This window comes from Physeter macrocephalus, chromosome 4 (genome assembly GCF_002837175.3).
Source record: "Physeter macrocephalus isolate SW-GA chromosome 4, ASM283717v5, whole genome shotgun sequence".
NCBI classification, from domain to species: Eukaryota; Metazoa; Chordata; class Mammalia; order Artiodactyla; family Physeteridae; genus Physeter; species Physeter macrocephalus.
In genome coordinates this window covers 43,133,736-43,142,555 of record NC_041217.1, presented here as the reverse complement: position 1 = coordinate 43,142,555, position 8,820 = coordinate 43,133,736, and positions in this window count along the sequence as shown.

The window sequence follows — 8,820 nt, the reverse complement described above, 5'->3', positions numbered from 1 at the left end:
GTGGTTTCAGTATGGGAGTGGGTCGAGGAATGAAAGACATGAGGAAAAGGAGGCAATTAGTGGAGAATCTGCAACGTAAGCCATCTTTTTGAGAAATTTGGTGATGAAAGGCAATAGAGAGATTGGATGGTAGCTTTAGGAAGAAATAAAACCAAAGAAATGAAAGAAGTAGTAATAGCTAATGCTTAACAATTATATATTTTAATTAACAATTGCATAGCATTTATAATGTGTCAGACACTGTTCTAAGTGGTTGACAATTAATTTATTTCATTGTCAGCTCTGCATGATGAGATAGTTGTTATTATGATTATCCCCATTCTTACAGATGAGGAGACTGAGGCATGGAATGGTTAAGTAAGTTGCCCAAACCCACAGTTAGCAACAATAGAACTGGTATTATTTAAACTATAGGCAATCTGGTTCCAGAGTCCATGTTCTAAGTCACTTTTCCCTCTGGAATGATTTGGTAGTAGCTTGAGGAAGAAGTATCAGGATTTTTTCTTATTTTTAATGCGGAAGACTTCAACTCGCTGGGATGCTAAGAAGGAGCCAGTCCTTTAAGAGAATGAACAAGAATTTCTGGATAATGAAAAGAACAAGATGCCAGAGTCATGAGCAGCCATGGTGGGAAAGTGTAGATGAAACTGTTAGTCTTGAAAAAAGTCAGCCCTAATTCTTCTTAAATAGGAAGATGATGAAAATATAAATTACATTTTGCAGAGAGGGAAAACTGAGCAAATTCATATCGGATGGAGATTCTGCTGAGAGAGCTTGGGGGAGTGGTTAAGACTTGAGGAGAAAAAGCTGCAGCTTCCTGGAAGGGAGAGAGAAGTCCTCTCCTAGCAAACTGCACTGAAGCCACTTAGTATGATGACTAAAGGCATCCTATATTCAAGGCCATATGCTGAGAGCTCAGCCTCCTTCTTTTATAGCTTTGCACAAGTTGAGAATGCTACTGAAGAGACACTTACAGAAGACAAGATAAGATCAAGTAGCACTTGGGACTTCCCTAGTGGCACCGTGGTTAAGAATCCGCCTGCCAATGCAGGGGACAAGAGTTCGATCTCTGGTCTGGGAAGATCCCACATGCCGTGGAGCAACTAAGCCCGCGAACCACAACAACTGAGCCCGCGTGCCACAACTACTGAAGCCTGCGCACCTAGAGAAGCCACCTCAATGAGAAGCACGCGCACCGCAACCAAGAGTAGCCCCCGCTTGCCACAACTAGAGAAAGTCAGTGCACAGCAACAAAGACCCAACGCAGCCAAAAAAAAAAAAAAAAAAAAAAGTAGCACTTGCACGGCTTACTGTTTTTACAGAGCTCAGAGAAGGGACAGATCTATACACTTCAGAGGAGCTGTGATAAGGCTGGGCTTGAGCTGGACTTTGAAAACCAGGAGAATTTGAAAGAGAGAGGAAGAGCCAAGGTATTGGGTGGTGGAGGAAGGGATAGGAACAGAAGGATCAGAAGAAGAGAGGCAGGCATTAGAAGGAGCTCTTGGTAAAAGTGCAGGAGCTGGGGTGAGGGGAGCAGTGACATTCAGGCCAAAAGACAGCCCCACCCCGTGACTTACTCCTGATTTGCGTCCCCTTGGGTCCTCATGTCTCTATCAGTCTCCTTGGTTATTTCCTACCCCGTTGTGCTTTTTTCCACACACAGCAGTCATCACTTCCTAATATACCATATTTAAAATTTGTGTTTTATTTATTTATATTTGCTACTGGATTGGCCAAAAAGTTCATAAGATGGTACAGAAAACCCGAACAAACTTTTTGGCCAACCCAATAGAATGTAGGCCGTACGAGAGCAGGGGTAAGAGTCTGGTTCATTGGTATTTCTCTAGGGCCTAGATCAGGCCTGGTGTGTGGAAGGTGCTCCCTAAAGATTTGCTCAGTGAATGAGTCCCCCAGCAGTTTCAGGGTTAACGTGTGGTGCTTCCAGTGTAGGCTCAGGGATCCCTGGGCTCACAGCCGGACTGTGGAGGGAAGGCTGCCAGCCTGCTTCTCGAATGGATGATCTTTAACACCAGGTGAAAAGCAAGCTCTCAAAAATGAAAGGCAGAAACTTCTGGGAACTGGGGACAGAGGAAGACATCTTCCCTGAGGAGGAGGGAGAAGATGTTTAAGGACTGATGGATTTTAGGCTAAATGATCCAGAATGGTTTAGGTAGGAGGATGAGGGCCCTGCTGGGGCTTGACAACTTTGGGAGGCCCCACTGGCTCTTCCAGCCCTCAGGCTTTATTCATCTGTTCCCTCAGTTCTCACTGGGGGCTGTGCCAGCCCTGGTGAAAGGAACAGTTTATTCCAGAGTCCTCTTCTGGGTAAGGAGCATTTCCTCAGATCCTGGTCCAGGTAACAAGGGCTCCTTGTATCCTTGCCAGTTTTTTTTAGACTGTCCAATAGCAAAAACATGATTTTTTTCCCTTACATACATTTAAGTTTAAAATTGGCTTCAAACATGGAAACAAAACACGCACTGTTCAGAGGCCAGGAGTTACAAGTCTGAGCACTCATTGCCCAGCGATGGAGTGGATCCATGGTAGGCATTCCTGTGTTCAGAAAGCATCAGCAGTATCACGGGTCTGCGCCCACCTCAAGATATCAGTCCCCTCACGCGTCAGCAGGGTCATTTAATGTGTCATCCCCTCTGTGAAGGGGTGATCCAAATATCCTGCTCTGTGAAGTAGGCTTGAGAGTCCTCCGTGTTCCTGCGTCTGAAGAGCGAAGGGGGTCTGCTCCCACCTATCAAAAACACCTTGTGTTCCTTAAAAAGAGGCAATTTGCTCTTAGTCAGTGGCACTGCTGTTTTGGAACTCGATTGGCCACTTGTCAGGAGAGGTCACTTGTCAGACCAGGTGAGCTGGCCGTTTCCTGGGAACCTTGGCATGTGGCTGCAGTCTCCCAGGGAGAGGCCTGTTGGCTTTGAATTCCTTTCCCCCAGAGAAAACCTGAAGGCAGTCCTCCCTCCCTGTGAAAAAGCCCAGGAAGAAAGACTCACAGTGAGAAACCTCTAACTGTCTTCTAGGAAGGGTGGGCAGGTGAGGAAACCCCTGGTGACATCTGTCAGCCCGGCTTCCTCAGCTGAAATAGCCACCATGCCCTCCCTTGGGCCAGGACATCCTGTGCGGAGCCCATTTCCTATTGAGCAGAGAGGCAGGCAGGCCCTGAGCAAAACTCCCCAGGGCCAGGGCAGCTCTGCCGGGTGCCCTCCTGAGCTCTGGTCTCAGTCGGGGTAGGTGTAGTCCAGCGCTGGAGGTGGACTTTGATACCTGTCTCGGGATGCTCCCTGGCAAAGGACTGCATGTGTCATTGTCACCTGACTCTGATGAACAGGGTGTGGGTGTCATACTCCAGTCCGGAGGACTGATTTGGCAGCGGTTGGCTGAGGCAGTGTCAGGGAGGGGATCTGGCTCAGGGATCAGCTGAGGACCTCGTGTGTCTGACCTGCTCTCCTGCCCACTCTCCTTCTTTTCCTTTTCCCCTGGCATGGGCACAGACTCTCCTGCAGAGGAGGAATCACATCGTAGGGCCTGCTCTATTCCAACAATGCCTGGGTTCTAACCTGAACTCCACCAAAGAACGTGATGGAACCTGATCCATCCATCCATCCATCCACCCATGGGCCAGCACTTCTCCTGCCCTGATCCCTGGGGAAATTGTGCTACTTTTGTAAATTTCATGAACTCTCACCCAGATTTCAATGCTACAGAGCCTAGAGCTCGGTTATACCTCTGCCCACCCTACGCCCCATAGATACACTCCCCAAGGGGAAGAATTCATTTGGTCACTCTTTAGCCTTTCTGGCCCTTAAATTCTACTTTCAGTCAATTTTGGGGGGAAATCAATAACCACCACCAAAACCTGGGTACCATATCTGTTTTCTCCACCGTGAGACCTTGTGTTTCCCAAAACTGAGGCCTCCATGTGCTGTGGCCATGAGACCAAATTAATCCACATTTTTAGAGGTCTGTTTCTTCAGAGGATTGTTTCTTTAACTGCTGGAGGGAATATCAGAGAAGGTGAGAAAGCCCCACTGCCATCTGCTCTCTGACAAAAGACGGAGGGCAGCTGGGGCTTCCATGAGCCCTCTGTGGCCAGCCCTCAGCTAAGCCTTTTCTAAACCTCTGCCTGGAGTTGGGTGAGGGACAGTTCATCGTAATGTGGTTGAGAGCCACGTTCATCTGTGGAGCCTAAGAGCACGTTACGTATGAGATAACTGAGAGTTGAGAGTCTACACCGGTGCTTCTGGGGTTCCAGTGTGCTGCGGAATCACCGGGAGAGCTCCTGAAAGCAGAGCATGCTGGTCTCACCCCAGAGCTTCAGATTCAGTAGCTGGGATGGGGCCTGAGAACATGCATCTCTAACAAGTCCCTAGGAAATGCTGAGGATGCCGCTTGGGAGCAGATTCTGAGAACCACTGATTTACCCAACCAAGGGGGTTTTCCAGCTTCTCTCTAGCAAAACCCAGAGTCATCGATTCCTTGTCATCCTTAATCCTTCTTTGGAGCAGAGCCACTGGGTGGATAGTGCTGCCATTAGGAGGTCAGGCTTGGGGGTCAGACTGTCTGGATTTGAATCTTGGCCTCATTTTGTCAGCTGTGTGATCCTGGCCAAAGTACTTAGCCGCTGTGCCCCAGATTCCTCACAATAATAAATACTCACATTTTCTGAGAGTTGGCACAGCTCTAATGTATTTATTATTTGTTTGTTAAATTCTTCCAAGACTATGAGGTAGGTGCCATTATATCCCTAAAGAGGACACTGAGGCACAGAGAGAGATAATAATAGCAAACACCTCGTAAGATTATCATTTGGATTGAGTGAGGTAATCCATGTTAAACTTTCATTTGAAGATCTAAGAATGTTAATTACTTGTAATGTGGAAACAAAGATTTGAAGGTCCTTTTCCTTCTTTTGAGATTTTTAAGGATTTGCCTAAGAGGATGAACCATCCCACTTCCTCCTGGGTCCTAAGGAAAAGACCTACAAATTACATGCACATCTCCTCCCTTGTTTAGGTCCTCCCACAGGAGATCGGGCTCCCCTCTTGCAGACCTTCTGTCTCTGGAGAACAGTCACGGTTCTGAGGGCCCCGGGGCATGCGCGGTGGGGAGGTGGACATGGGGTAGGGCTGCAAAAGGATGTGTGCAGGAAAGCAGTAGGGTGTGTGCGCCTGATTAAGCAGGGAGTCATGTATGAGACCTGACGGGGCAGCTCTGAGAATGCAGACTGTTTTCAAGCTCACCAGACCAAAAGAGGAGAGAAAGAGAGAGGAGAAAGAGCTCCCCAAACCCTGAGCTGCGCCAGCGCATTCCAGCATGACAGACACTTGCTAGTGGCCTTTGTTTTTCTACCAGAGCTGGAGGGGCGGGGTTAGAGACTGGGCCTTTGCTTTTCCTGACCTCCACACATTTTAAGCTGTCCTTTCACAGATCAGGACAGAGGGCTTTTGTTAAACCTAGGCTGAATATAAATATGAATTGGTATCAATCACCATCACTAAACTGAGTGAAAAGCAGATGATTAAACCTTCAGAACTTTCCAGCTATAAGAAACTATTCTGAGATGCAAGGATCCATCATTCAGTTCTAACCTATGCTCTCTCTCACCTCCCAGTGGCTCCGATGGCTCCTGAACCTCCTCTGGGTGCGCACACCCGGCCCTGTCTTTGGGTCACCTAGCGCCTACTCAACAGGTGGGACGTGACTCCCCTCGACGCCTCCTAGACTCCCTTCCGCAGCCCCTCTGCTCACCAAGGCTGGATTCGGTGCCCATCTCAGTGCCCCCCCCCCACTCCCCGGCCCCGGTTCTCATCGCAGTTCTCTGTACCGCGCGCAGCTTGCTAGCTTGTCTGATTCCCTCTCTCAACGTGAAGGCAGAAGCATCTCATTCATCCCTGATCTCCCAGTGCCAAGTACAGCACCAGGCTGATGGGGGTAATCACTGAATATTCACTGAGTGGTGTTTGGGGCATGCCCACCCTCTCCTCGCCAGGCTCAGTGCCTGCTGTGGGCCCTCCGCGAGGGGAAGGCCTGACTCCTACCCTCAAAGAGAACAATAAAAGGCAGGAGACACTTGCTGAGTCGTTCAGCTTGGTTAGTGGTAAACACTGGGGTGAGAGTACATTTGACGTGCTCCAGCTTAAAGCCGGGCTGAATTGATTGAGCTGGGCAAAGAGAGATGCTGCCAGCGTGTGAACCGGGCCAGAGTAGACAGATGAACGAGACGTGTGCCTGCACTGAGACGAAAGAACACGGGCTTAAACAGAAGCACTCACTGTCCAGTTTCATGCCTTTCTAGATACCTAGCTCCTCCTGTGTTTACAGTGCTGATAAGGTAAGCCAAGGCTCTGGAAGACCAGCTTTCCGGAGAGGCTTTACCACGCTGTTGAGGGGCTCAGGAGTGCCACAGGTGGGCTAAGGGAGACATTATAGGGTTTGCCATCTCATAGGGGTTAACATTATTCTGGCCTGAATCTGAGCCTTAAAGATATCCCTCTGGCAGACAAATCTCTCTGTGACTACTCCTCAAACCTCATAATTGCAGACTTTCTCTTCTACTCCAGTCAGTAGGTCCCTAATGTGTACCCTTGGCCATAAGGGAAACCAGGATGAAAAGGTGTTTGGGTAGGTGGGGGGGTACCTCTTTTGCGACTGGACAGATACCTCGAAGGTCATTTCCTAATAGGTCAGTAGAGTCCTTTTTCTGTAGGAGAGAGAAAATGAGGACAATATTCAGGTCTGGGAAGGCATATAATCTCTGAGGGGTTCCTATGTGTGCACCTGCTACAGAAAGACTCCATGGGCTGAATGCTGCCCCAGTGACTAGTTACTCTCTGGCCAAGTCTAATCGGTCTTGTATTCTTACTTCATTGCTTTTGTGTGCATATAGCCTTCTCAGGATGAATATATGCTCTTGGAGGTCAGGGTACATATCCTGGTGCTTCCTTTATATTTTAGCACAGTTCTGGGGACTTGGGATAGAGCGGAGAGGAGAGATAATACTTGTTGAAATGATAATAAAAATCAAGAAAGGCATTGAGTACAAAGCTCCAGGTCTATCCATTGTCTTTCCAATCCAAGAACAGTGCGCTTAAATTTAGTCCCCTGATTTTATTGGCTTTATAAACTTCTGGATGAAATCCTGTGCAAAACTTCTGTGTTGTGGCAACGGGCATTCCCTTGCCCCCAAATGCTTTGCAATCTATTACAGAAGCTCATGAAACTTTTCTGAGGCTGCTAGGAAATGTCCACTGTCAAAGGGAGCCTCTCTTTCCCTCCCCTCAGGCTGCAAAGGTAAGGCCAGAGCTACCTCTTTATTTTGGAGTAAAATTTGGCTCTACCAATCCTTACCCTTCAGTGAGCAGTGGAGGCCAGATTCAACAAAACAGCACGAGGGAAACTCATCCCTGGACCAATTTCTTTTTTTTTCCCATAAATACTAAGATTAGTTTTCTTTTCCTCCAGTCCTTCTAGCTGAGAGATCTGATGTAGCAAAGTGGGTGACCTTTCTGTCCTTCAAGAAGAAATGACTAAAAGAAAGTAGAATGATTGTCTTCATATATTTGATTTTTTAATTTTTGATGCTAAAGAGGGGTTGGTGGGTTCTGCACAACTCACTAAGAGGGATGGTTAGAAAAGTAGAAGCCACACAAAGACTAATTTCAGCTCAGCAGGAGAAACTACTGTCTGCCAATTCCAACCATGTGAAATGGAATGATCTATCTGCTTTGTGGTGTAATGGGTTTCATCACACTAAATGTATTTTCAAAATACCTAGTTTACTTTTTTTGAATAGGCAACCAATGCAACAGGAGGAAATTTAAAAGGAACAAAAAAATATATTATGAAAGGTTAGTCACCTTCCCACCCCTGTTTCTCAGACATTCCTTTTTCTTCTGAAGAGGCAACCTCTGTCATCTGGTGTTTAATCCAAGGCCAGACCACTCTGTGAGGAACACTGTAAATGGGCTGTGGCTTCTGGCATTGGGCAAGATGACCTCTGACGACCTTCCATCTCTTAGATTTGCTGGTCATAATACATAAGGTTCTTCAGAAAATTGAATTTGAATTTGTAAAATACCAATTCACTGCTCAAGGACAGGGCTGAGGACTTGTGACTTGACAGTGGAAGTATTGGATGGGCTCTGAGCCTCTGTTACGGCAACAGGCAGGTTCCAGTATGTGACAAAAGAACTCTCTGAGGGAAATGGAATATAGACCCCTGTGCAAAGCTTGTAGGAAACTTTTTGTCAAATGTAGCTCCCCCCACCACCACCATTTAGAAACTGAAGATTGGAACAGGACTGCAGGCTGGTGGGGAGGAGGCCAAGAATTAGAGGAAGGGGTTTGGGGTGGGGAGGGTGGAGACAGGCTTCAGGTAGAGTGGAATGCAATGGTCATGGTGCTGTCAGGAAACGCTGGGAATCCTAACACTGCTGACCCTGGGCAGTGACCTTTCCTGCCCATTGGAAAGCCCAAGTGCTCCTCTTGGCCTTTATTCCTGGCCATCTCCTGCCTTCTTCAGGTTTCTCAGACTCTTGTAAAGTCTGTTGTTGGAGTATCCAGAAGGCATGATTTCATTCCCTGACATATAGGGTGGCACATGACTGCATACATGGAATTTCTTTTCATGTATCTTGGAAAATTCAAAGGTACTTTTGACCTTGAAGGTAAGCTCAAACCGCTGATCCTGACAGATGAGTTCAACTGCAGTTTCAAGGGCTTCCAGACCTGACAAATCCAGGCAGCATCTGTCCTATTTCAGGAGTTTGGCTATTTCCCCAGAATAAATGGAGGGAAGTGAAAAAAGGTGGG